Raw genomic sequence first — 27,350 nt, forward strand, 5'->3', positions numbered from 1 at the left:
AAAGAGCATCCTAATAAAGAATGAATGGGTCAACCAGGAAATTAAAGAAGAATTAAAAAATTCATGAAACAAATGAAAATGAAAACACAACTGTTCAAAATCTTTGGGATACAGCAAAGGTAGTCCTAAGAGGAAAGTATGTAGCAATACAAGACTTTCTCAAGAAACAAGAAAGTTCTCAAATACAAAACCTAACCCTACACCTAAAAAAGCTGGAGAGAGAACAGCAAATAAAACCTAAACCCAGCAGGAGAAGAGAAATAATAAAGATCAGAGCACAAATCAATGAAATAGAAACCAAAAAAACAGTAGAACAGATCAACGAAACTAGGAGCCGGTTCTTTGAAAGAATTAACAAGATTGATAACCCCCTGGCCAGACTGATCAAAAAGAAAAGAGAAATGACCCAAATCAACAAAATCATGAAAGAAAGAAGAGAGAACACAACCAACACCAAAGAAATACAATTATAAGAACATATTATGATCGACTATATGCCAGCAAATTAGATAATCTGGAAGAAACAGATGCATTCCTAGAGATGTATCAACTACCAAAACTGAACCAGGAAGAAATAGAAAACCTGAACAGACCTATAACCACTAAGGAAATTGAAGCAGTCATCAAAAATCTCCCAACAAACAAAAGCCCAGGGCCAGACGGCTTCCCAGGAGAAATCTACCAAACATTTAAAGAAGAATTAATACCTATTCTTCTGAAACTGTTCCAAAAAATAGAAATGGAAGGAAAACTTCCAAACTCGTTTTATGAGGCCACCATTACCTTGATCCCCAAACCAGACAAAGACCCCATCAAAAAGGAGAATTACAGACCAATATCCGTGATGAACACAGTTGCAAAAATTCTCTCCAAAATACTAGCCAATAGGATCCAACAGTACATTAAAAGATTATTCACCACGACCAGGTAGGATTTATACCTGGGCTGTAAGTTTGGTTCATCATCCACAAATCAATGTGATACAATATATTAATAAAAGAAAGAACAAGAACCATATGACCTTCTCAATAGGTGCAGAAAAAGCATTTGACAAAGTACAGCATCCTTTTTTGATCAAACTCTTCAGAGTATAGGCATAGAGGGTACATACCTCAATATCATAAAATCCATCTATGAAAAACCCACAGCAAATATCATTCTCAATGGGGAGAAACTGAGAGCTTTCCCCCTAAGGTCAGGAACACGGCAGGGATGTCCACTATCACCACTGCTATTCAACATATTATTAGAAGTCCTAGCCACAGCAATCAGACAACAAAAAGAAATCCAAGGCACCCGAATTGGCAAAGAAGTCAAACTCTCACTCTTTGCAGATGATATGATACTTTATGTGGAAAACCCAAAAGACTCCACCCCAAAACTGCTAGAACTCATACAGGAATTCAGTCAAGTGGCAGGATATAAAATCAATGCACAGAAATCAGTGGCATTCCTATACACCAACAACAAGACAGAAGAGAGACAAATCAAGGAGTTGATCCCATTTACAATTGCACCCAAAACCATAAGATACCTAGGAATCAATTTAACCAAAGAGGCAAAGGATCTGTACTCAGAAAACTATAAAATACTCATGAAAGAAATTGAGGAAGACACAAGAAATGGAAAAACGTTCCATGCTCATGGATTGGAAGAACAAATATTGTGAAGATGTCAAAGCTACCTAGAGCAATCTACACATTCAATGCAATCCCCATCAAAATACCATCCACTTTTTTCAAAGAAATGGAACAAATAATCCTAAAATTTGTATGGAACCAGGAAAGACCTTGAATAGCCAGAGGAATGTTGAAAAAGAAAAGCAAAGCTGGCAGCATCACAATTCCAGACTTCAAGCTCTATTACAAAGCTGTAATCATCAAGACACTATGGTACTGGCACAAAAACAGACACATCGATCAATGGAACAGAATAGAGAGCCCAGAAATGAACCCTCAACCCTAGGGTCAACTCATCTTTGACAAAGCAGGAAAGAATGTCCAGTAGAAAAAAGACAGTCTCTTCAACAAATGGTGTTGGGAAAATTGGACAGCCACATGCAGAGGAATGAAACTGGACCATTTCCTTACACCACACACAAAAATAGACTCCAAATGGTTGAAAGACCTAAATGTGAGACTGGAGTCCATCAACATCCTAAAGGAGAACACAAGCAGCAACCTCTTCAACGTCAGCTGCAGCAACTTCTTCCTAGAAACATCTCCAAAGGCAAGGGAAGCAAGGGCAAAAATGAACTATTGGGACCTCAAGATAAAAAGCTTTTGCACAGCAAAAGAAATAGTCAACAAAACCAAAAGACAACCGACAGAATGGGAGAAGATGTGACATATGATCTGTGACATATCAGATAAAGGGCTATTATCAAAGATCTATAAAGAACTTCTTAAACTCAACACCCAAAGAACAAATGATCCAATTAAGAAATGGGCAGAAGACATGAACAGACATTTTTCCAAAGACATCCAAACGGCCAACAGACACATGAAAAAGTGCTCAACATCGTTCAGCATCAGGGAAATCCAAATCAAAAGCTCAATGATATATCACCTCACACCACTCAGAATGGTTAAAATAACAAGTCAGGAAATGACAGATGTTGGCGGGCATGCGGAGAAAGGGGAATCCTCCTACACTGTTGGTGGGAATGCAAGCTGGTGCAGCCACTCTGGAAAACAGTGTGGAGGTTCTTCAAAAAGCTGAAGATAGAGCTACCATACAATCCAGCAATTGCACTACTGGATATTTACCCCAAAGATACAAATGTAGGGATCCGAAGGGGTACATGCGTGCCGATGTTTATAGCAGCAATATCCACAATAGCCAAACTGTGGAAAAAGCCAAGATGTTCATTGACAGATGAATGGATAAAGAAGATGTGGTATATACATACAATGGAATATTATGCAGCCATCAAAAAGAATGAAATCTTGCCATTTGCAAAAACGTGGATGGAACTGTAGGGTATTAAGCTGAGCGAAGTAAGTCAATCAGAGAAAGACATGTATCATATGACCTCACTGATATGAGGAATTCTTAATCTCAGGAAACAAACTGAGGGTTGCTGGAGTGGTGCAGGGTGGGAGGGATGGGGTGGCTGGGTGATAGACATCGGGGAGGGTATGTGCTATGGTGAGCGCTGTGAAGTGTGCAAAACTGTTGAATTACAAATCTGTCCCTCTGAAGCAAATAATACATATTATGTTAAAAAAAAAAAGAAAGAAAGAAGAAGGTAGCAGGAGGGGAAGAATGAAGGGGGGGAATCAGAGGGGGAGATGAACCATGAGAGACTATGGACTCTGAAAAACAAACTGAGGGTTCTAGAGGGGAAGGGGGTGGGAGGATGTGTTAGCCTGGTGATGGGTATTAAAGAGGGCACGTTCTGCATGGAGCACTGGGTGTTATATGCAAACAATGAATCATGGAACACTACATCAAAAACTAATGATGAAATGTATGGTGATTAACATAACATAATAAAAAAAGAAAACCACACATTGAGATGTCACTCTACACAGTTAGAATGGCAAAAATTGACAAGGGAAGAAACATCAAAGGTTGGAGAGGTTGTGGAGAACGAGGAACGCTCTTACACAATTGGTGGGAATGCAAGTTGGTACAGCCACTTTGGAAACCGGTATGGAGGTTCCTCAAAAATTTAAAAATAGAGCTACCCTATGACCCAACAATTGCACTACTGGGTATTTACCCCAAAGATACAGGTGTAGTGAAAAGAAGGGCCATATGTACCCCAATGTTCATAGCAGCAATGTCCACAATATCCAAACTGTGGAAAGAGCTGAGATGCCCTTCAACAGATGAATGGATAAAGAAGATGGGGTCCATATATACAATGGAATATTACTCAGCCATCAAAAAGATGAATACCCAACATTGGCATGAACATGGATGGAGCTGGAGGAGATTATGCTAAGTGAAATAAGTCAAGCAGAGAAAGTCAATTATCATATGGTTTCACTTATTTGTGGAACATAAGGAATAGCATGGAGGACATTAAGAGAAGGAAGGGAAAAATGAAGGGGGTGAGGGTTCAGAGGGGGAGATGAACCATGAGAGACTATGGACTCTGAGAAACAAACTGAGGGTTTTAGAGGGAAGGGGGTAGGGGGATGGGTGAGCCTGGTAATGGGTAATAAGGAGGGCACATATTGCATGGGGCAATCGGTATTATACACAAACAATGAATCATGGAACACTACATCAAAAACTAACGATGTACTGTATGGTGATTAACATGACATAATAAAAAAAATAAAAAAAATAAAAATCATAAAAAAAAGAGAGAAAACATTTCAGGAAGGATAGAGAATCTGTGACTTGGATTTACATGTATGTGCTTATTGAATCCTCACTATAAGCCTGCTTGTTATGGAGTGGTTATCCTTTGGTCAAGAGACAAGGGTTAGGGTCAGAAAGCTTTATTTATTTATTTTCTTAAAATTTTTTATTGTTATGTTAATCACCATACATTACATCATTAGTTTTTGATGTAGTTTCCCATGATTCATTGTTTGCAAATAACACCCAGTGCTCCATGCAGAACGTGCCCTCTTTAATACCCATCCCCAGGCTAACCCATCCCCCTCCCCCTCTCCCCTCTAGAACCCTCAGTTTGTTTTTCAGAGTCCATTGTCTCTCATGGTTCATCTCCCCCTCCAGTTTCCCCCCCTTCATTCTTCCCCTCCTGCTATCTTCTTCTTTATGTTTTTCTTAACATATATTGCATTATTTGTTTCAGAGTTACAGATCTGTGATTCAACAGTCTTGCACACTTCACAGCGCTCACCATAGCACATACCCTCCCCAATGTCTATCACCCAGCCACCCCATCCCTCCTACCCCGCACCACTCCAGCAACCCTCAGTTTGTTTCCTGAGATTAAGAATTCTGAGGAAAGAAAAAAAGAGAATTCTGAGGAAAGGGAGTTTTAAGCAAACCTCCAGGTATGGCTGTGTTGAGGGAGGAATGTGGTATTATGTAAGTGGGAAATACCTCCTGAGGAAACACACACACACACACACACACACACACACTGACAGTTAACAACACAGATGCACACAGCCACCCCCAACCCTCACACACCACAAACCATACCATCTGAATGACCTAGTGTCTCGTGGAATGTAGAACAGGGTCATAGTTCCTTACAGGACAGTTTCTCTCATTACATCTCAACACCCAATCCCAAAAGGAATGCAGAATCAGGGTTGTTCTGCAGACTGAAGCAGACAAGCATTTCTCACCTTCTTCATTGGTCACAGTAGTCCTGTAAAAGTAGATGTTGATAAAAAAAAAGGGGGGGGGCCTTTTTGTTCCCTTCTGCATCCACCTGCAATTAGAGGAACGAAAACAGTATGAAGAACGCATCACACTATACAGTGTTTACAGAGGTTTTGTTCTTTTTAGGAAACCAAATGGGAACCAGAGGTTGAGTCAATGGCCCGAGAACAAAACACAGTGGACATGGACAAAGCTTGAGCATTTCATACAAGATCTTGCAAGTTCATTTTGATCAGGAAACCAAAAATTCACTTTCATGGACAAACATTTCTGCTGAGGAAAATGCTCACTACCATATGGTTTGTAGCTGATGTTGTCATTCATAAAATACCCTATTGTATCAGATATCATTTGGTAACACACTCTCACTTGAAACTCTCCACACTGACATAATGAGATATATCATCTGAGATGTCCAGGCTCAGAATTTGATAGCTTAGTTCTATTGAAGAAGAAAAAAAAAATGTCTCTCTTAGACAAAAAGAGTTTACCTTGGAGAGGGTTGGGGCTTCTTCTTCTATGCTCCAGCTGGGAAGCTCTTCAAGCAGGCCTTCGGTGGGAGCTAGGAGGAAAAAAAGGAACTGTCAGGGCCCTGGTGCTGAGCAACTAGCCAGGGTGCTTTGCTAGATGTGGACACAGTGTGGGAGTGTGCCTATGGGTGGTAAGTATTGACTGACCTCCTTGGTGGACAAAGGAAGACAGAGTAGAGGAACAGAAAAGAAATGAGAAACTGGACTTTTGGCTTTCTTGATAAGGGGAGTCTATTCAGTGTGAAAGAGTCAGTCTACAAAAGGTAAAGAGTAAAATGTGTGCTATGTTGTAATGACAGCGTCCCATGACCTCTCCTGCATCTTTGAGGTTCAGCTAAAGTGCTACTATCTTCTTTGGATTTTTTTTAGTTTCATTTTATTTTATTATGTTATGTTAGTCACCATACAATACATCATTAGTTTTTGATGTAGTGATCTGTGATTCTTGCCACTATCTTCTTTGAAAACCAGTTCTTCCCCCAGGATGCCCATTGGCCGCACCTGTACTGATTGTATCCTCTGTAAGATTTTCTGTCTTACTGGGAGACTGAAATCAATCCTAGGCAAATATCCTATTATACTTGTTCACTAATCAGTCATCCTAAAGTAAATCACTTATAGAATATTTGAAATACTGACATCCTACCATTTAAAAATACCCGTTTTTACTTTTCTTTTCATTTAAATTCAAGTTAGTTAACATATAGTGTAATTTTGGTTTCAGGGTTAGAATTTTGTGATTATCCATCATGTGGTATTTTCCTTCCAGGCTTCCTTTCCTGTGCAGTGTGTGTGTGTGTGTGTGTGTGTGTGTGTGTGTCTGTCTGTCTGTCTGTCTGTGTGTCTCTGTGTGTCCATTCAGCCAAGGAGTAATTTTACTCCGTGGGCCATTGAGCCAATGGGAAGTTCATTACAGAGAACCACAGAGTGTGGGCTGACACTTTCTAACCAGCTGTGCAGGGGATTTACAAAAAGGGTGTTAGGCAGCAAGCTAACAACTGACTTTTCCATTGAGTTCCTATTTCCCACTGTCCATTGGGTGTGTGATCATAGGAGTAAAGCATTTGTAAAACTCAGGAAAATGTCCTCAAATACACTGAAATCTCTCCCTGCTTCTTCTCTGCTTCAGCCATGTCCAAGCAATGGCCGATGTTACCTGCACTGTCTTGCATGGGCCCTCTCACCTCTTAGAATCTGGGGGCTGACCAAGAGCATGTGGGCTTTCTGGGTGCATTGCACACCAGTGCTATGCCCAGTCAGATGTGAAGTGCCCCAATAACTGCTCTGCTTTATGTGGCTATTGAGGCCTCCTTCTAATATTTCAGCAGTGTGTAGGACCTCTGTAGACAATGGTACTTCCTCCCGGGCATGGACTCAGATGCAGAAACTCCCTTGCTCTCTAATCACCCTGTGGCTGATAGATAAGTGCAGGTCAGTAGCCCAGAGCATCAACAGTGGGACCTAGAACATGGTTCACATTGTGACCTTTCCATGTAGGAAGTCAAGAGCTTGGGCCATTCATCTCTGGCAAGGAATATTGAAGCATTCCCCAGATACAAATGCAGTGGAGGAGGAAAGAGTCAAAGTAGGCAAAGCGTGCATGTGAGGAGTGTTCTCTTTTTTCTCTTTAGAAAGTCCACACTTGCACTGTGCTGGTTAAATGAGAAAGTGCCCCTGAGGAAATATGCGTGTGCACACACCACACAAAAACACACACATGCAGTCATGTTTACACTCATGCCACACAGACTCACACATAGACACCCTCCAACCCTCATACACAAAACCCACACCTAAATAAACAACTTCCTTCTAGAGTCTGTAGAATATGGTTATAGTTTTTACAGGAAAGGCAGTTTATCTCACTGCTTCCCTACTCACATTACCAGTGGGAATCTGGAATCTGGGTGGTTCTCCAAAGCAGCCAGGGCAGCCCCACCTTCTTCATCACCTAGATTTTGTGTGAGAAAGGACCAATTCTAGAATACATACAATATTGATTTCCTCCTGCATCACTCTGGAAAGAGAGAAAAGAAACACTACGAGGATCACACACTTTATACACTGTTTTCCATGTGATTTCAGGAAACCAGAACATATACAGTGGTTGAGTCAATGCTCTCCCAAATTAAAGAGGACACCTGTGGAAAAGGCTTGAACTATGAACATTGGGATGCATATGTCCCTTCTTTACACTACATCTGTGTCTTTGGGGTAAATACCCAGGAGTCCAATTGCTGGGTCATAGGATAGCTCTATTTTTAAATTTTTTGAGGAACCTCCACACTGTTTTCCAAAGTGGCTGTACCAACTTGCATTCCCACCAACAGTGTAAGAGGGTTCCCCGTTCTCCACAACCTCTCCAACATTTGTTGTTTCTTGCCCTGTCCATTTTTGCCATTCTAACTGGTGTAAGGTGGTATCTCAATGTGGTTTTGATTTGAATTTCCCTGATGGCTAATGATGATGAACATTTTTTCATGTGTCTGTTAGCCATTTGTATGTCTTCTTCAGAGAAGTGTCTTTTCATATCTTCTGCCCATTTTTTGACTTGATTATTTGTTTTTTGGGTGTTGAGCTTGAAAAGTTCTTTATAGACCTTGGATGGCAGCCCTTTTTTTTTTTTTTAATTTTTCATTGTTATGTTAATCACCATATATTACATCATTAGTTTTTGGTGCAGTGTTCCATGATTCATTGTTTGTTCATAACACCCAGTGCTCCATGCAGAACGTGCCCTCCTCAATACCCATCACCAGGCTAACCCATCCCCCCACCCCCTCCCCTCTAGAACCCTCAGTTTGTTTTTCAGAGTCCATCATCTCTCATGGTTCGTTTCCCCCTCTGACATACTCCCCTTTTCTTCCTCTCCTGTGATCTTCTTTTTCTTTTTTCTTAAAATATGTTGCGTTATTTGTTTCAGAAGTACAGATCTGTGATTCAACAGTCTTGCACAATTCACAGCGCTCACCGTAGCACATACCCTCCCCAATGTCTATCACCCAGACACCCCATCCCTCCCACCCCCAACCACTCCAGTAACACTCAGTTTCTTTCCTGAGATTAAGAATTCCTCATATCAGTGAGGTCATGTGATACATGTCTTTCTCTGATTGACTTATTTCACTCAGCATAACACCCTCCAGTTCCATCCACGTCGTTGCAAATGGCAAGATCTCATTCCTTTTGATGGCTGCATAATATTCCATTGTGTATATATACCACATCTTCTTTATCCATTCATCTGTCGATGGGCATCTTGGCTCTTTCCACAGTTTGGCTATGGTGGACATTGCTGCTATAAACATTGGGGTACACGTACCCCTTCGGGTCCCTACATTTGTATCTTTGTGGTAAATACCCAGTAGTGCAATTGCTGGATCGAACGGTAGCTCTAATTTCAACTGTTTGAGGAACCTCCATACTGTTTTCCAGAGGGGTTGCACCAGCTTGCATTCCCACCAACAGTGTAGGAGGGTTCCCCTTTCTCCACATCCCCGCCAACATCTGTCATTCCCTGACTTGTTAATTTTAGCCATTCTGACGGGTGTGAGGTGGTATCTCATTGAGGTTTTGATTTGGATTTCCCTGATGCCGAGCGATGTTGAGCACTTTTTCATGTGCCTGTTGGCCATTTGGATGTCTTCTTTGGAGAAATGTCTGTTCATGTCTTCTGCCCATTTCTTGATTGGATTATTTGTTCTTTGGGTGTTGAGTTTGATAAGTTCTTTATAAATTTTGGATACTAGCCCTTTATCTGATATGTCATTTGCAAATATTTTCTCCCATTCTGTCGGTTGTCTTTTGGTTTTGTGGACTGTTTCTTTTGCTGTGCAGAAGCTTTTTATCTTGATGAAATCCCAATAGTTCATTTTTGCCCTGGCTTCCAGTGCCTTTGGCGATGTTTCTAGGAAGAAGTTGCTGCGGCTAAGGTCGAAAAGGTTGCTACCTGTGTTCTCCTTTAGGATTTGGATGGACTCCTGTCTCACGTTTAGGTCTTTCAACCATTTGGAGTCTATTTTTGTGTGTGGTGTAAGGAAATGGTCCAGTTTCATTCTTCTGCATGTGGCTGTCCAATTTTCCCAACACCATTTGTTGAAGAGACTGTCTTTTTGCCATTGGACATTCTTTCCTGCTTTGTCAAAAATAAGTTGACCATAGAGTTGAGGGTCCATTTCTGGGCTCTCGATTCTGTTCCATTGATCGATGTGTCTGTTTTTGTGCCAGTACCATACTGTCTTGATGATGACAGCTTTGTAATAGAGCTGGAAGTCCGGAATTGTGATGCCGCCAGCTTTGCTTTTCTTTTTCAGTATTCCTCTGGCTATTCGGGGTCTCTTCTGGTTCCATACAAATTTTAGGATTATTTGTTCCATTTCTTTGAAAAAAGTGGATGGTATTTTGATGGGGATTGCATTGAATGTGTAGATTGCTCTAGGTAGCATTGACATCTTCACAATGTTGATTCTCCCAATCCATGAGCATGGAACGTTTTTCCATTTCTTTGTGTCTTCTTCAATTTCTTTCCTGAGTATTTTATAGTTTTCTGTGTACAGATCCTTTGCCTCTTTGGTTAGATTTATTCCTAGGTATCTAATGGTTTTGGGTGCAATTGTAAATGGGATCGACTCCTTGATTTGTCTCTCTTCTGTCTTGTTGTTGGTGTATAGGAATGCCACTGATTTCTGTGCATTGATTTTATATCCTGCTACTTTACTGAATTCCTGTATGAGTTCTAGCAGTTTTGGGGTGGAGTCTTTTGGGTTTTCCACATAAAGTATCATATCATCTGCAAAGAGTGAGAGTTTGACTTCCTCTTTGCCGATTTGGATGCCTTTGATTTCTTTTTGTTGTCTGATTGCTGTGGCTAGGACTTCTAATACTATGTTGAATAGCAGTGGTGAGAGTGGACATCCCTGCCGCGTTCCTGACCTTAGGGGAAAAGCTCTCAGCCTTTCCCCATTGAGAATGATATTCGCTGTAGGTTTTTCATAGATGGCTTTTATGATATTGAGGTATGTGCCCTCTATCCCTATACTCTGAAGAGTTTTGATCAAGAAAGGATGTTGTACTTTGTCAAATGCTTTTTCTGCATCTATTGAGAGGATCATATGATTCTTGTTCTTTCTTTTGTTAATGTATTGTATCACGTTGATTGATTTGCGGATGTTGAACCAGCCTTGCAGCCAGGAATAAATCCCACTTGGTCGTGGTGAATAATCCTTTTAATGTACTGTTGGATCCTATTAGCTAGTATTTTGGTGAGAATTTTTGCATCCATGTTCATCAAGGATATTGGTCTGTAATTCTCTTTTTTGATGGGATCTTTGTCTGGTTTTGGGATCAAGGTAATGCTGGCCTCATAAAATGAGTTTGGAAGTTTCCCTTCCATTTCTATTTTTTGGAACAGTTTCAGAAGAATAGGTATTAATTCTTCTTTAAATGTCTGATAGAATTCCCCTGGGAAGCCATCTGGCCCTGGGCTTTTGTTTCTTGGGAGATTTTTGATGACTGTTTCAATTTCCTTAGTGGTTATAGGTCTGTTCAGGTTTTCTATTTCTTCCTGGTTCAATTTTGGTAGTTGATACATCTCTAGGAATGCACCCATTTCTTCCAGGTTATCTAATTTGCTGGCATAGAGTTGCTCATAATATGTTCTTCTAATTGTTTGTATTTCTTTGGTGTTGCTTGTGATCTCTCCTCTTTCATTCATGATTTTGTTGATTTGGGTCATTTCTCTTTTCTTTTTGATCAGTCTGGCCAGGGGTTTATCAATCTTGTTAATTCTTTCAAAGAACCAGCTCCTAGTTTCGTTGATCTGTTCTACTGTTCTTTTGGTTTCTAGTTCATTGATTTCTGCTCTGATCTTTATGATTTCTCTTCTCCTGCTGGGTTTAGGCTTTCTTTGCTGTTCTTTCTCCAGCTCCTTTAGGTGTAGGGTTAGGTTGTGTATTTGAGACCTTTCTTGTTTCTTGAGAAAGGCTTGTATTGCTATATACTTTCCTCTCAGGACTGCTTTTGCTGTATCCCAAAGATTTTGAACAGTTGTGTTTTCATTTTCATTGGTTTCCATGAATTTTTTTAATTCTTCTTTAATTTCTTGGTTGACCCATTCATTCTTTAGTAGGATGCTCTTTAGCCTCCATGTATTTGAGTTCTTTCCGACTTTCCTCTTGTGGTTGAGTTCTAGTTTCAAAGCATTGTGGTCTGAAAATATGCAGGGAATGATCCCAATCTTTTGGTACCGATTGAGACCTGATTTGTGACCTAGGATGTGATCAATTCTGGAGAATGTTCCATGGGCACTAGAGAAGAATGTGTATTCCTTTGCTTTGGGATGGAATGTTCTGAATATGTCTGTGAAGTCCATTTGGTCCAGTGTGTCATTTAAAGTCTTTATTTCCTTGTTGATCTTTTGCTTAGATGATCTGTCCATTTCAGTCAGGGGGGTGTTAAAGTCCCCCACTATTATTGTATTGTAGTCAATGTGTTTCTTTGCTTTTGTTATTAATTGCCTTATATAATTGGCTGCTCCCATGTTCGGGGCATAGATATTTACAATTGTTAGATCTTCTTGTTGGATAGACCCTTTAAGTAGGATATAGTGTCCTTCCTCATCTCTTATTACAGTCTTTGTTTTAAAATCTAGTTTGTCTGATATAAGGATTGCCACCCCAGCTTTCTTTTGGTGTCCATTAGCATGGTAAATGGTCTTCCACCCCCTCACTTTCAATCTGGGGGTGTCTTTGGGTGTAAAATGAGTCTCTTGTAGACAGCATATTGATGGGTCTTGTTTTTTAATCCAATCTGATAGCCTGTGTCTTTTGATTGGGGCATTTAGCCCATTTACATTCAGGGTAACTATTGAAAGGTATGAATTTAGTGCCATTGTATTACCTGTAAGGTGACTGTTAACTGTCTGTTGTCTGTGTTCGTTTCTGCTCTTTGCTGCTTTTAGGTTCTCTCTTTGCTTAGAGGACCCCTCTCAATATTTCTTGGAGGGCTGGTTTCCTGTTTGCAAATTCCTTTAGTTTTTGTTTGTTCTGGAAGCTTTTTATCTCTCCTTCTATTTTCAATGATAGCCTAGCTGGATATAGTATTCTTGGCTGCATATTTTTCTCGTTTAGTGCTCTGAAGATATCTTGCCAGTCCTTTCTGGCCTGCCAGGTCTCTGTGGATAGGTCTGTTGCCAATCTAATGTTTCTACCATTGTAGGTTACATATCTCTTCTCCCGAGCTGCTTTCAGGATTTTATCTTTGTCTCTGAGACTCGTAAGTTTTACTATTAGATGTCGGGGTGTTGACCTATTTTTATTGATTTTGAGAGGGGTTCTCTGTGCCTCCTGGATTTTAATGCCTGTTTCCTTCCTCACATTAGGGAAGTTCTCTGCTATAATTTGCTCCAATATACCTTCTGCCCCTCTCTCTCTCTCTTCTTCTTCTGGGATCCCAATTATTTTAATGTTGTTTCGTCTTATCGTATCACTTATCTCTCGAATTCTGCCCTCGTGATCCTGTAGTTGTTTCTCTCTCTTTTTCTCAGCCTCTTTATTTTCCATCATTTGGTCTTCTATATCGCTGATTCTCTCTTCTGCCTCATTTATCCTAGCATTTAGTGCCCCCATTTTTGATTGCACCTCATCAATAGCCTTTTTGATTTCGATTTGGTTAGATTTTAGTTCTTTTATTTCTCCAGAAAGGGTTTCTCTAATAACTTCCACGCTTTTTTCAAGCCCAGCTAGTATCTTTAAAGTCATGATTCTGAACTCTAGGTCCGACATCGTACTAATGTCCGTATTGAGTAGGTCCCTGGCTGACGGTACTACCTCTTGTTCTTTTTGCTGAGGTGATTTCTTTCGTCTTGTCATTTTGTCCAGAGGAGAATAGATGAATGAGAGAACAAAAGGCTAACAGGTTTACAACGTCCCCAGCAAATATACTGTATGCAAATCAGAAAAGACCTGAAACCAGGGGAAAAGAAAGGGAAAGAAAGAAAAAAGAAAGAGAAAAAGAAAAAAAAAAAAAAGATAAAAACAAAAAAAAAACAATTCAAAAAAGGCAGAATATGATCAAATATGATCAGGCTAGTGCATAGATCAGTGCCACACACTAGATTTTGGGCGTATTTTGGTCTGTTAGAAAAAGTGCCTCCTAAAATTTTAAAGGAAGAAAGACATATATGTACAAAATAAGGGTTGATACAATGAAGGGATGGAAGATGACTGTAAAGATGAAAATTATAAAAGATTTTATAAAAGGACTTGGTAAGATAAGTTGTTTGAAAAAAGAAAGAAGATTTAAGGAAAAAAAAAAAGGAAAAAGGGAGAGAATGTGATCAGGCAGGAGACTAGAACAAAGCCATACACTAGTGGTTTAGGGTATATTTTGATCTGTTAGAAGAAACTGTACCTCAAAATTTTAAAGAGAGAACAACTTATATATATATGCCAAAAACCAGGATAACTACTATGAAGGGATAAAATATGACTCTAAAAATGAAAAAAAAATAAAAAAAATTTTTTTTTTAAAAAAAGGGATTTATAAGATGTTGGTTGAAAAAGGGAAAAAGAAAAATAAAAAAAGTCAACAAAAATTAACTTTGATGAAATAATGAATCATGGTAAAAAAAAAAAAAAAAAAAAAAAAAGAAGCCATGAATCTATGTGCAGTATTCCCCTAGCGCTGGAGTTCTCCTATTCTCCTTGATCGATCAGCTTGGTCTTGGCTTGCTGGCTGTTTGTGCTGATCTTCTGGGGGAGGGGCCTGTTGCTGTGGTTTCCAAATGCCTTTGCCGGAGGCGGAATTGCCCCGCCCTTGTCGGTCCGGGCTAAGGAAGCTGCTCCGGTTTGCTCTCAGGAGCTTTTGTTCCCTGCAAGCTCTCGGTACAGCTTTGGAGGACCAGGGCGAAAATGGCGGCCTCCCAGTCTCCGCCCGGAGGAGCCGAGAACTCGGGGCCCCACTCCTCAGTGCGCACCCAGAGAAAAGCAGTCACTCCCGTGTCCCCGGTCTCTGGCCGCACTCCGTGCTCACCCGGCCTGTGACCGAGCGTTTCTATCTCTGGCACCCGACCCCGCTCGGAGTCTCCAAACCCAGCAGATCCCTGCAGTGTGTTCCTGCACCGCTCCTCCCCGGGAAGGAAGGGGAGTCTCCCCGGATCTGCTGCTTATTGGGTCCCTGCTGGGGGAGCCGTGCCCCGACTGGGCCGCAGATCACAGTTTGTGGCAACCCCGAGCTGAGAGCCCGCGACTCTGCTCCGTCTCTGCAGCCGGCTTCCCTGCTCTGATACCTGGGAGCTCTGCCGCACTCAGGCACTCCCGGTCTCTCTGTGACCCCAAGGGTCCTGAGACCACACTGTCCCGGGAGGATTCCACCCCCCGCTTAGCCACTGCAGCGACGTCCCTCCGCCGAGCCAACTTTTAAAAGGTCCGATTTTGTGCTCCGCGGCTCTAGCACTTGCCAGAAGCGGCCGACGGAGGCCCCTCCCCCGCCGTCTATCCTCCCGAATATCGCCTCGGATTCACTTCTCCGCACGCCCTACCTTCCAGTAAGTGGTCGCTTCTCTGTTCAGAGAGTTGTTGCTACTCTCCTGTTCGATCTCCTGTTGAGTTCGTAGGTGTTCAGAATGGTTTGATCCCTATTCAGCTGTATTCCTGAGACCAGACAAAATCTAGGTCTCCTACTCCTCCGCCATCTTGCTCCGCCCCCCGGATGGCAGCCCTTTATCTGTAGTGTCATTTGCAAATATCTCCTATTCTGTGTGGCCTCCCCTCCAAAGTCTGTGATACAGGACATGTCTTTCTGCACAGGGCCAAGGGCAAAGTCAACATAGGCTGGACTCCTGCCTCCATCACTAATGCTGCCTGAAAGGTAAACAGGTTTAGCAGGCTTTATAGAATGATAGTAAGACCATGAAACTCAACATCTGCCTTAAATGTTGCTCCATCAAGGAATCTAATCCTCTAAGGAAGGGAAACAAGGCAGGAGAGCAGTTGTGAGGGAGGAAGGTAATATCAGGCACAGACTGTTATGGGGACAGTGACCTCCTGAAGGAGTCACAGGAGGACACAGGCATCCACCTATTCCTGCTCATGGAGAGAATGTGAGGTTGGAAAAGCAAGTCAGGGAACAGAGACCTACTCCCTCCCTGCAGATGTAAAGGGTTGGAGCCTGGGGAGGACTCAGAGCTGAGGACGAGTCATCCAGAATTCAGGGTACTTCATCCCTGAAGCAGCAGTGTCTGTGTTCCCACCTCCAACTAACTCTGTGACTTCCTTTCCTACAGCCTCCCCCACATCATCAGTACCTTTTCCACTCAAAGACTACTTTGCAGTTTCTGAGGATTCAGATGAACACAGCAACATGGTGCCTTGTAACATATTTCCTCCTTTCATCTCTTTTCACTTTCTCTCTCTGCAATGCATACCTCCTCTTTGTAGCTCTCACCCATTGTCTCTTTTTATGAGGCTCACCCTGAGGAAGCTGGTTTCATCCAAGTACTTGAGGCCTTGCCTCTTCAATGCAAAGGTCTAGGAAATGTTTCTGCAGCCCCCCTCACCCTGTTCATTAGTGCTGCCTTGGCCCCTGAACATGGGTCTGCACCGCTGACTCATGGTGAGTAGTCCTGAATGGCCCAGCAGCGAGCCAGGCTGGGAGTCAGAAGGGCTGAGCTGGACTGGCCCAGAGAAGGCTGGCCCTGACCTGGTCACATCCCACATGGGTGTTTTCCTACCCTGGGTGTCTCTGGTCATGCCCGATTCTTCCCTTCCTTTCAGATGTCAAAAACAGGACCCTAGAGAAAGAGCAGAGGGTGATGTTTCACAGGAGGAACATGAAGAGAAATTGTAAATGTGGGGTGCCTGCCATGAAAGGTTCATCCCTTCCCCAACTTACTTGGTGGATCTACAGTGGAATCAACAGAACTGCTGGGCTGACTGCTACTGCCTGCCACCATGAAGTAGACTAGAGTATAGTCATAATCCATGCAGCCCACTAGATTAGGCCCTGAGCACATCTCCCAGGGAACCAGTACCTAATCCATGCATGCACCTGAGAAGCAAGGGCTATTGTCCTCCAGCAGCTACTTAACTTGGAGTCAGGGCTCTGGGTGCCTGTAGGGCTACCATGGGCAGGCCTGGAGGTAGTGTGCATTGACTTATTTCTGAAGAGAGCCCTTGGAAATGTTCTTCATCTCACTCTGCAGGACACAATCCTGCCCTCCCAACCTGTTAAAGTCAACAGAGACTTTCTTCTGTTAATATCTAGGTGTGATGAGACATTTGGGGTTGGTTCTAACCACTCCCGTTTCAGGCATCTGGCAAATGAGTGAAGACATAGGCCCAACAGCGCTCATGGAACCAGAACAGCTCACCTCCTTCTGCTTTGCATCACTCTGGGGCCATGGCAGGCACTGGTATTGAGGAGGGGACATTGTAGGATCCCCATCTGATTGGAGCTGTCCCTGTGCTTTGGTCCCCTGAGCCCATGAGAACCCTTGTGGGAGATAGGGGCTAACTTCATGGCACCATTTTCCAACGTGACTTTTGAAGTTCTATAGATTCTGCCTTAATTGGCAGGCAAGGCCTTCAGGGGAAAGTAGTGCTATCTGCTCCCAATGCAAATATGTCCAGTGGTTCAGTATGTACACTGTGCCATCTCACTCCCTCTGTAGTACAGGAGCATCTAGTAACCACTATGCCACCCACAGCACCCAGATACGCCCAAGGCCAGTCCACAGAGGTCATATTGAGAGTTCTCAGAGAGACTGGGAAAGGGACTGCCAAGCAGCAGAAGTACCCCACAACCTCAGAGAGGCAAGGTTATTAGGGAAGATACCTTGATGGCATGGTGTATACCACCTTCTTTCAGTATCTGGGGATCCATGCAGGCTTCTCTTCCTTCTTAAAAGGCTTGGGTCCTGCAGAGATACCTCCAGCCCCAAGAGCTCAGAAGTATGTCCAACCAGAAATTCTACAACTCTTGTAAGAGCTGTCCCAAATAAAATGCCCTATGATCTCATACAATTCTACCTCATGTTTCTCACAGCTGTAAAGGAGGCCTCTACTCCTAGCAGCCCTATCTCTCTGGTGAACCCAGCAGGAGCACCCTTGTCATGAGGATGCTGCATCCATCCTCTACCCAGGGCTTGTTAGACCCCCAACTGCTGGGCCACCCACCATGCTGTTTTCCTCCAGGTCTGGATTGTCTTCCTTGGGGTCCCAGAGGCAAATGCTTATTTTCAGGGAATAGCTTCCTTGAGAATTACCCAATGTCCAACTTCCTCCCAGGCTGGACCATGTGTGAGCCTCGTTTAGATGAGAAATGCATGGTTAGGCCTGACTCTGTGATCCTGGAGCCAACTGAGTGCCCACAGATACAGCATTCCACCCACACCCTTTGCCCTGCAACTTTGCCCAAAGGTGGGTGGTTTAAGGCTGTTGTTCCATCCCTGTGGTCTCAGTCTTCACAGGACATTTGATGGAAGTGCTCATCTCCCATTTCCCTCCAGGCCTGGATGTGGTGGGACTCCTTCTGCCTAAGCTTGACTCTTCCCCTCTCCATGTTTCTTTCCCAGAACTCTCATGTCTTCTCCAAAACTTATTATAAGTCCTTGTATCTCTTCCTCTATATATTTCTCATGTACTTGTGCTCTATAAATCAAGGGTTCAAAGGCACTGATTTGGATGAGGGGTGGCATGGGAACCAGACCTGTTTCAATTTTCCTGTGGCTCAGCCAACAGGGTATTGTGAGTAGCACACCTTGGTGGCTAGAAGGACTGACCCCAGATATGACAGTGGTTTAGGGTTTAAGGATGCAGCCCAGGGTATCAGGGGTCCCAGGGGACAGATGTACCAGGACACTTATCCCTGCTTGCTTGGAACTGCAGCTGCTCAAACATCTCTCAGACCCGTAACAGGCTGGAGATACATACTGTAAACACCATGTGGGGGGGGGGAGAAAAAAGAGAGAGGGAAACAAACCATAAGATACTCGTAACAATAAAGAACAAGGTGCACCTGGGTGCCTCAGTTGGTTAGGCATCCACCTTCAGGGCAGGTGTTGATCTCAAGGTCCTGGAATGAAGCCCCACATTTAGCTCCCTCCTCAGCAGAGAGACTGATTTTCCCTCTCCCTCTGCCCCTTCCCCCGCCTCCACTTGTGTTTCTCTCTCTCTCAAATAAAAAAAAATCTTTAAAAAATGGAGATCAAACAGGTTTGATGGAGGGAGGTGGGTGGGGCTGGGCTTTCTGGGTGATGGGTATTAATGAGGGCACTTCATATGATGAACTCAGGGTGTTGTATGCAAGTGATGAATCACTGAATTGTACTTCTGAAACCAATATTGCACTGTATGCTACCTAGCTAAAATTTAAATAAAAAATTGAAAAGAAAAAATAAGAAGGAATAAAAATAAAAATAAATACGAGCTGTCTCAGTACAGTAATTAAAAGAGTATCAGAATGGACTTTAAAAACACAGAAAGCACAAGAAACTCATTAGAAGAAACTCTCTTTAATGATCAGACTATAGATAAGTTAAAAGAAAAGAAGCAGAAAAAGTTAAGCAACCATGCTAACACAAATGAAATGTAAGCCAGAGTAGCTACATTCATTTCAGACAAAGCTGACTTCAGAACCAGGGATGAAGAGAGGCATTACCTGAAGAGGAGGGGGTCCATTCTCCTATAAGACATAAACATTCCTTCACCTACATGCATCTGACAATACAGCATCAAAGTATGTGACACAAAAACTGTTGATGAGGGGAAAGAAAAATGGAAAAATCCACTCCCTTGGTGGACAGACATTCGAATGCACAAATTCACTATTATAGCATGAAACCCTGCTCTTTCAGTAATTGATACATGCATTATTTTGCCTAGACCTAATGCTTTGCAGCACTCTATGATCAGCAGACTTGCGGCATGCCAGGGGTTTGTGCTGGTCTTCCATGAGAGGTGTCAGCCTCAAAGATTCTCAGATGAACTTGCCCTAGTGGAGATGCACCTGCAGGGCACAGGGGCCAGGGCTTGGTGTAAGGGGTTCTGGCCTCCACTTGGTGGCACTGTGTTGCTCACTGTAGTTGGTCGGTGCTGATGGGTGGAGGAGATAATGGCATCTCCCCACTCTCTTGTCCCCAGCAAGGGGCGTTCACAGCCACCACTCTTTAGAAAGCCCCCAGAGAAGAGCAAACACTCGCCCCTTTTGTGTCCCCACCTTCCATCACATCCCTGCCTTCACACTGTCTGCGTCCAAGCTGTTGGCCTGCCAACAGCACAGTACTGCTGTGTTTTATGTCAGGTGCAGCTGGGTTTCAAAACTCCCAGGTTTGAGGGACTGGTCTGGCATAGATTCTCAATGATTCTCTGGGGAGGGTCTAGCCACACTGTGGCCGGGTGTTGCTTTGTCCCAGAAAATGGTCACTTGACCATGCAATGGTTGATAGCTTATGGTAACGTGCAGCAAAAAGCCAGCCCCCAGGTTTCTTGCCCTCAGCTGGTGTTTTTCATCCTATTCTAATGAACAGGGAAGCAGGTTGGTACCTGCCTGGTCTTAGTGCCCAGAGAGTCCCTGCCACCTCTCCCAAATGCACTCCAAGAAGGGGAAATGTTTCTCAACATGTGACCCAAGGGATCCTCAGACCACACTGACTACTCCAAGGCCTCCAGACTCCATCCCCACAGGAGCACTGCCAAGCCCTCCAGGAATGAACATGGCAATGGTGTGGATTTCTAAATCCCAGAGGAAATATTCCTTCACCTATCCAGCTCTGGGAGTGGTCGTTAAGGAAGAGAAAAAGAAAAAAGAAGGATGGAAACAGGAAGGTGATGTGACAAGTCCTGTCAGTTAAGAGGGAGAGAGTTGACTTCTCACCCACCACCTGGCACACACTAGAACAAGTTAGTCTCCATATACAAGTGTCTGTGAGAGAGTTCTTGTGTCCCCACAGAATTCATCCACCACAGGTCCGAAACAAGAAGACACTCAACCCTTCATGTATAATATCCCAAATGTTGTTAACCAGCAAAACCAAGATTTGACATCTGATAGTGGCAAAGAGAGGAAAGTATAGGGAAAGATACTTTTTAGAGAGCAGAGCAAAAAAAGATGTTTACAAACCCAGCACACTCAAGGCCCCTGAAGTCAACTCCTCTTACTATTAGGTCATGAAATTATGAAATGAACAAATCCAACTTCTACACATATTTCCCTTTCTTTTCTGATTTCATATGCACCTTCCTCAGTCTCCAGATCAGCATGTGCACCCGACTCTTCCCAAGGAACCCTCTCCCATTGGTTTTTACTCAGTGTCCTTTCCTATATGGAGAGTCTTCTACCTCACCGTTGGGAGTCCCTGATGCTCTCCACAAGCAAATCTCTAGAAACACAAACAGGAGCAAACATGTTAGTAGACAGAGGGGCCTAGCCATTCCTCCTATTCTGGTTCAGATTAGGGTGGGTCATACAGCATCTCCCTGACCTTTCTAGTAGGTTCGCAGACCTTTCCTACTTGAGGGGGTCACAATCCTTTAGTAAGACAGTGATCACAGTGGCAAACCTTCAAATGAGACTGAGATGCTAAAGGAATCATCATTTACATTCTCAGTTCTACAGGCCCATTATAACTGTCACTTCCACATTTAGCAATAGGAAATTCCCTCTGTTATAGAAAACATGAAATGTTCCTGGTGTGTCTCAGTAAAGGGAGGTTATTTTATTTTGTTATTTTTATTTTACTTGAGTTCACTGAGTTAATAAATGATTTTGTAAAATTAACTTTAGAGTGTCACATCTATCTAGTGGCTATCCATCTGGATAGTGCAGCTATAAAACCCAAAGATGAAGAAGACATCACATTACTCCCCTGGCTATTCCTTGCACAGTAGACGCTGGCCTGATCTGACCATTTACATGTAGGTATTTCCAGGGCTCATGCACAAATGTCAGGCATTACTTGAAGCCTTGGGAAGCTAAAAGAGTAAGGTCAACAGCCAGGTTCTAGAAAAAATTATCTACAGATTCAATGCCACACGTATCAAAATCCCAATGTCATTCATAGAAGTAACAACACAATCTTAAAATACATATGGAACCACAAAGGACCCCAAAGAGCCAGAACATTGAAAATAAACAACAGGGGGGTGGAGCAAGATGGAGGAGGTGTAGGAGACCTGGATTTTGTCTGGTCTCAGGAATTCAGCTGAATAAGGATCAAACCATTCTGAACACCTACAAACTCAACAAGAGATCGAAGAAGAGAGTAGCAACAACTCTCTGAACAGAGAAGCGACCACTTACTGGAAGGTAGGGCGTGTGGAGAAGTGAATCCGAGGCGATAATTGGGAGGATAGACGGCGGGGGAGGGGGCCTCTGTCGGCCGCTTCTGGCAAGTGCTAGAGCCGCGGAGCACAAAATTGAAACTTTTAGAAGTCGGTTCCGCTGAGGGACATCACTCCAGTGGCTAAGCGGGAGGTGGAAACCTCGTGGGACAGGGTGGACTCAGGCCCCTCGGGGTCACAGAAAGACCGGGGGTGCCTGAGTGCAGCAGAGCTCCCAGGTATGGGAGCGGGGAAGCCGGCTGCAGAGACAGAGCTGAGGCGCGGGCTCTCAGCTCGGGGTAGCCATAAACTGTGATCTGCAGCCCAGTTGGGCCACTGCGCCTCCAGCAGGGACGCAACAAGCAGCAGAGCTGTGGAGACTCCCCTTCCTCCCCCAGGAGGAGCGGCACGGGAGTGCACCACAGGGATCTGCTGGGTTTGGAGACTCCGCACGGGGTCGGGTACCATAGACAGAAACGCTGGGTACCAGGCTGGGTGAGCATGGAGACCAGGGAGACGGGAGTGATTGACTGCTTTTCTCTGGGCGTGCACTGAGGAGCGGGGCCCTGAGTTCTCAGCTCCTCCAGGCAGAGAGTGGGAGGCCACCATTTTCAACCTGGTCCTCCAAAGCTGTACCGAGAGCTTGCAGGGAACAAAAGCTCCTGAGAGCAAACCGGAGCAGCTTGCTTAGCCCGGACCTACAAGGGCGGGGCAATTCTGCCTCCGGCAAAGACATTTGGGAACGTCGGCAACAGGCCCCTCCCCCAGAAGATCAGCATGAACAGCCAGCAAGCCAAGATCAAGTCTACCGATCAAGGAGAACGGGAGAACTCCAGCGCTAGGGGAATACTGCACATAGAATTCATGGCTTCTTTTTACCATGATTCATTAGTTTTTCAAAGTTAATCTTTTTAATTGTGTTTTGGTTTTTTTTTTGAATTTTTCTTATATATAAGTTCTTCTCTCTTTAAAATTTTGATATACACTTTCTTCTAACAGATCAAAATAGACACTAAATCACTAGTGTATGGCTTTGTTCTAGTCTCCTGCCTGATCACAGTCTCTCCCATTTTTTTTCTTTTCTTTTTTTTTTAAATCTTCTTCTTTCTTCTTTCAAACAATTTCTTATCTTATCAATTCAGTTTATAAAACCTTTTATAATTTTCATCTTCAGTCATCTTCCATCCTTTCATTGTATCAACCCTTATTTTGTACATATATAAGTCTTTCTTCCTTTAAAACATTAGGAGACACTTTCTTCTAACAGAACAAAATACACCCAAAATCTAATGTGTGGCACTGATCTATGCACTAGCCTGATCATATTTGATCATATTCTGTTTTTTTTTGGTTTGTTCTGTTTTTATCTTTTTTTTTCTCTTTCTTTTTCTTTCTTTCCCTTTCTTTTCCCCTGGTTTCAGGTCTTTTCTGATTTCTATAGAGTATATTTGCTGGGGACGTTGTAAACCTGTGAGCATTTTGTTCACTCATTCATCTGTTCTCCTCTGCACAAAATGACAAGATGAAAAAAATCACCTCAGCAAAAAGAACAAGAGATAGTCCCGTCAGCCAGGGACCTACTCAATACGGACATTAGTACAATGTCAGACCTAGAGTTCAGAATCATGACTTTAAAGATACTAGCTGGGCTTGAAAAAAGCGTGGAAGTTATTAGAAAACCCTTTCTGGAGAAATAAAAGAACTAAAATCTAACCAAGTGGAAATCAAAAAGGCTATTAATGAGGTGCAATCAAAAATGGGGGCACTAACTGCTAGGATAAATGAGGCAGAAGAGAGAATCAGCGATATAGAAGACCAAATGACGGAAAATAAAGAGGCTGAGAAAAAGAGAGATAAACAACTACAGGATCACGAGGGCAGAATTCGAGAGATAAGTGATACGATAAGACGAAACAACATTAGAATAATTGGGATCCCAGAAGAAGAAGAGAGAGAGAGGGGGGCAGAAGGTATATTGGAGCAAATTATAGCAGAGAACTTCCCTAATGTGAGGAAGGAAACAGGCATTAAAATCCAGGAGGCACAGAGAACCCCTCTCAAAATCAATAAAAATAGGTGAACACCCCGACATCTAATAGTAAAACTTACGAGTCTCAGAGACAAAGATAAAATCCTGAAAGCAGCTCGGGAGAAGAGATATGTAACCTACAATGGTAGAAACATTAGATTGGCAACAGACCTATCCACAGAGACCTGGCAGGCCAGAAAGGACTGGCAAGATATCTTCAGAGCACTAAACGAGAAAAATATGCAGCCAAGAATACTATATCCAGCTAGGCTATCATTGAAAATAGAAGGAGAGATAAAAAGCTTCCAGAACAAACAAAAACTAAAGGAATTTGCAAACACGAAACCAGCCCTCCAAGAAATATTGAGAGGGGTCCTCTAAGCAAAGAGAGAACCTAAAAGCAGCAAAGAGCAGAAACGAACACAGACAACAGACAGTTAACAGTCACCTTACAGGTAATACAATGGCACTAAATTCATACCTTTCAATAGTTACCCTGAATGTAAATGGGCTAAATGCCCCAATCAAAAGACTCAGGCTATCAGATTGGATTAAAAAACAAGACCCATCAATATGCTGTCTGCAAGAGACTCATTTTAGACCCAAAGACACCCCCAGATTGAAAGTGAGGGGGTGGAAAACCATTTACCATGCTAATGGACACCAAAAGAAAGCTGGGGTGGCAATCCTTATATCAGACAAACTAGATTTTAAAACAAAGACTGTAATAAGAGATGAGGAAGGACACTATATCCTACTTAAAGGGTCTATCCAACAAGAAGATCTAACAATTGTAAATATCTATGCCCCGAACATGGGAGCAGCCAATTATATAAGGCAATTAATAACAAAAGCAAAGAAACACATTGACTACAATACAATAATAGTGGGGGACTTTAACACCCCCCTGACTGAAATGGACAGATCATCTAAGCAAAAGATCAACAAGGAAATAAAGACTTTAAATGACACACTGGACCAAATGGACTTCACAGACATATTCAGAACATTCCATCCCAAAGCAAAGGAATACACATTCTTCTCTAGTGCCCATGGAACATTCTCCAGAATTGATCACATCCTAGGTCACAAATCAGGTCTCAATCGGTACCAAAAGATTGGGATCATTCCCTGCATATTTTCAGACCACAATGCTTTGAAACTAGAACTCAACCACAAGAGGAAAGTCGGAAAGAACTCAAATACATGGAGGCTAAAGAGCATCCTACTAAAGAATGAATGGGTCAACCAAGAAATTAAAGAAGAATTAAAAAAATTCATGGAAACCAATGAAAATGAAAACACAACTGTTCAAAATCTTTGGGATACAGCAAAGGCAGTCCTGAGAGGAAAGTATATAGCAATACAAGCCTTTCTCAAGAAACAAGAAAGGTCTCAAATACACAACCTAACCCTACACCTAAAGGAGCTGGAGAAAGAACAGCAAATAAAGCCTAAACCCAGCAGGAGAAGAGAAATCATAAAGATCAGAGCAGAAATCAATGAACTAGAAACCAAAAGAACAGTAGAACAGATCAACGAAACTAAGAGCTGGTTCTTTGAAAGAATTAACAAGATTGATAAACCCCTGGCCAGACTTATCAAAAAGAAAAGAGAAATGACCCAAATCAACAAAATCATGAATGAAAGAGGAGAGATCACAACCAACACCAAAGAAATACAAACAATTATAAGAACATATTATGAGCAACTCTATGCCAGCAAATTAGATAACCTGGAAGAAATGGGTGCATTCCTAGAGATGTATCAACTACCAAAATTGAACCAGGAAGAAATAGAAAACCTGAACAGACCTATAACCACTAAAGAAATTGAAACAGTCATCAAAAATCTCCCAAGAAACAAAAGCCCAGGGCCAGATGGCTTCCCAGGGGAATTCTATCAGACACTTAAAGAAGAATTAATACCTGTTCTTCTGAAACTCTTCCAAAAAATAGAAATGGAAGGAAAACTTCCAAACTCATTTTATGAGGCCACCATTACCTTGATCCTCAAACCAGACAAAGACCCTATCAAAAAGGAGAACTACAGAGCAATATCCTTGATGAACATGGATGCAAAAATTCTCACCAAAATACTAGCCAATAGGTTCCAAAAGTACATTAAAAGGATTATTCACCATGACCAAGTGGAATTTAACCCTGGGCTGTAAGGTTGGTTCAAAAATCCGCAAATCAATCAACGTGATACAATACATTAACAAAAGAAAGAACAAGAGTCATATGATCCTCTCAATAGATGCAGAAAAAGCATCTGACAAAGTACAGCATCCTTTCTTGATCAAAATTCTTCAGAGTATAGGGATGGAGGGTACATACCTCAATATCATAAAAGCCATCTATGAAAAACCTACAGCGAATATCATTCTCAATGGGGAAAAGCTGAGAGCTTTTCCCCTAAGGTCAGGAACACGGCAGGGATGTCCACTCTCACCACTGCTATTCAACATAGTATTAGAAGTCCTAGCCACAGCAATCAGACAACAAAAAGAAATCCAAGGCATCCAAATCGGCAAAGAGGAAGTCAAACTCTCACTCTTTGCAGATGATATGATACTGTATGTGGAAAACCTAAAAGACTCCACCCCAAAACTGCTAGAAATCATACAGGAATTCAGTAAAGTAGCAGGATATAAAATCAATGCACAGAAATCAGTGGCATTCCTATACACCAACAACAAGACAGAAGAGAGACAAATCAAGGAGTCGATCCCATTTACAATTGCACCCAAAACCATAAGATACCTAGGAATCAATTTAACCAAAGAGGTAAAGGATCTGTACTCAGAAAACTATAAAATACTCATGAAAGAAATTGAAGAAGACACAAAGAAATGGAAAACGTCCCATGCTCATGGATTGGAAGAACAAACATTGTAAAGATGTCAGTGCTACCTAGAGCAATCTACACATTCAATGCAATCCCCATCAAAATACCATCCACTTTTTTCAAAGAAATGGAACAAATAATCCTAAAATTTGTATGGAACCAGAAGAGACCCCGAATAGCCAGAGGAATCTTGAAAAAGAAAAGCAAAGCTGGCGGCATCACAATTCCGGACTTCCAGCTCTATTACAAAGCTGTCCTCATCAAGACACTATGGTACTGGCACAAAAACAGACACATTGATCAATG

At 42.5% G+C, this 27,350-nt stretch overlaps 1 long non-coding RNA gene across 1 annotated transcript in view; it reads right to left on the reverse strand.

Annotated features, from left to right (window-relative positions):
• Positions 1-27,350, reverse strand: part of LOC113917175 — a 100,494-nt gene that overhangs the window by 11,280 nt on the left and 61,864 nt on the right. The window contains exons 6-8 of the long non-coding RNA XR_003518152.1: positions 7,731-7,800; positions 5,811-5,881; positions 5,283-5,368 (exon numbers count right to left, since the gene is read on the reverse strand). This is a non-coding gene — a long non-coding RNA (uncharacterized LOC113917175). The remainder of the gene's footprint in view (positions 1-5,282; positions 5,369-5,810; positions 5,882-7,730; positions 7,801-27,350) is intronic.

Source organism: Zalophus californianus, chromosome 1 (genome assembly GCF_009762305.2).
Source record: "Zalophus californianus isolate mZalCal1 chromosome 1, mZalCal1.pri.v2, whole genome shotgun sequence".
NCBI classification, from domain to species: domain Eukaryota; kingdom Metazoa; phylum Chordata; class Mammalia; order Carnivora; family Otariidae; genus Zalophus; species Zalophus californianus.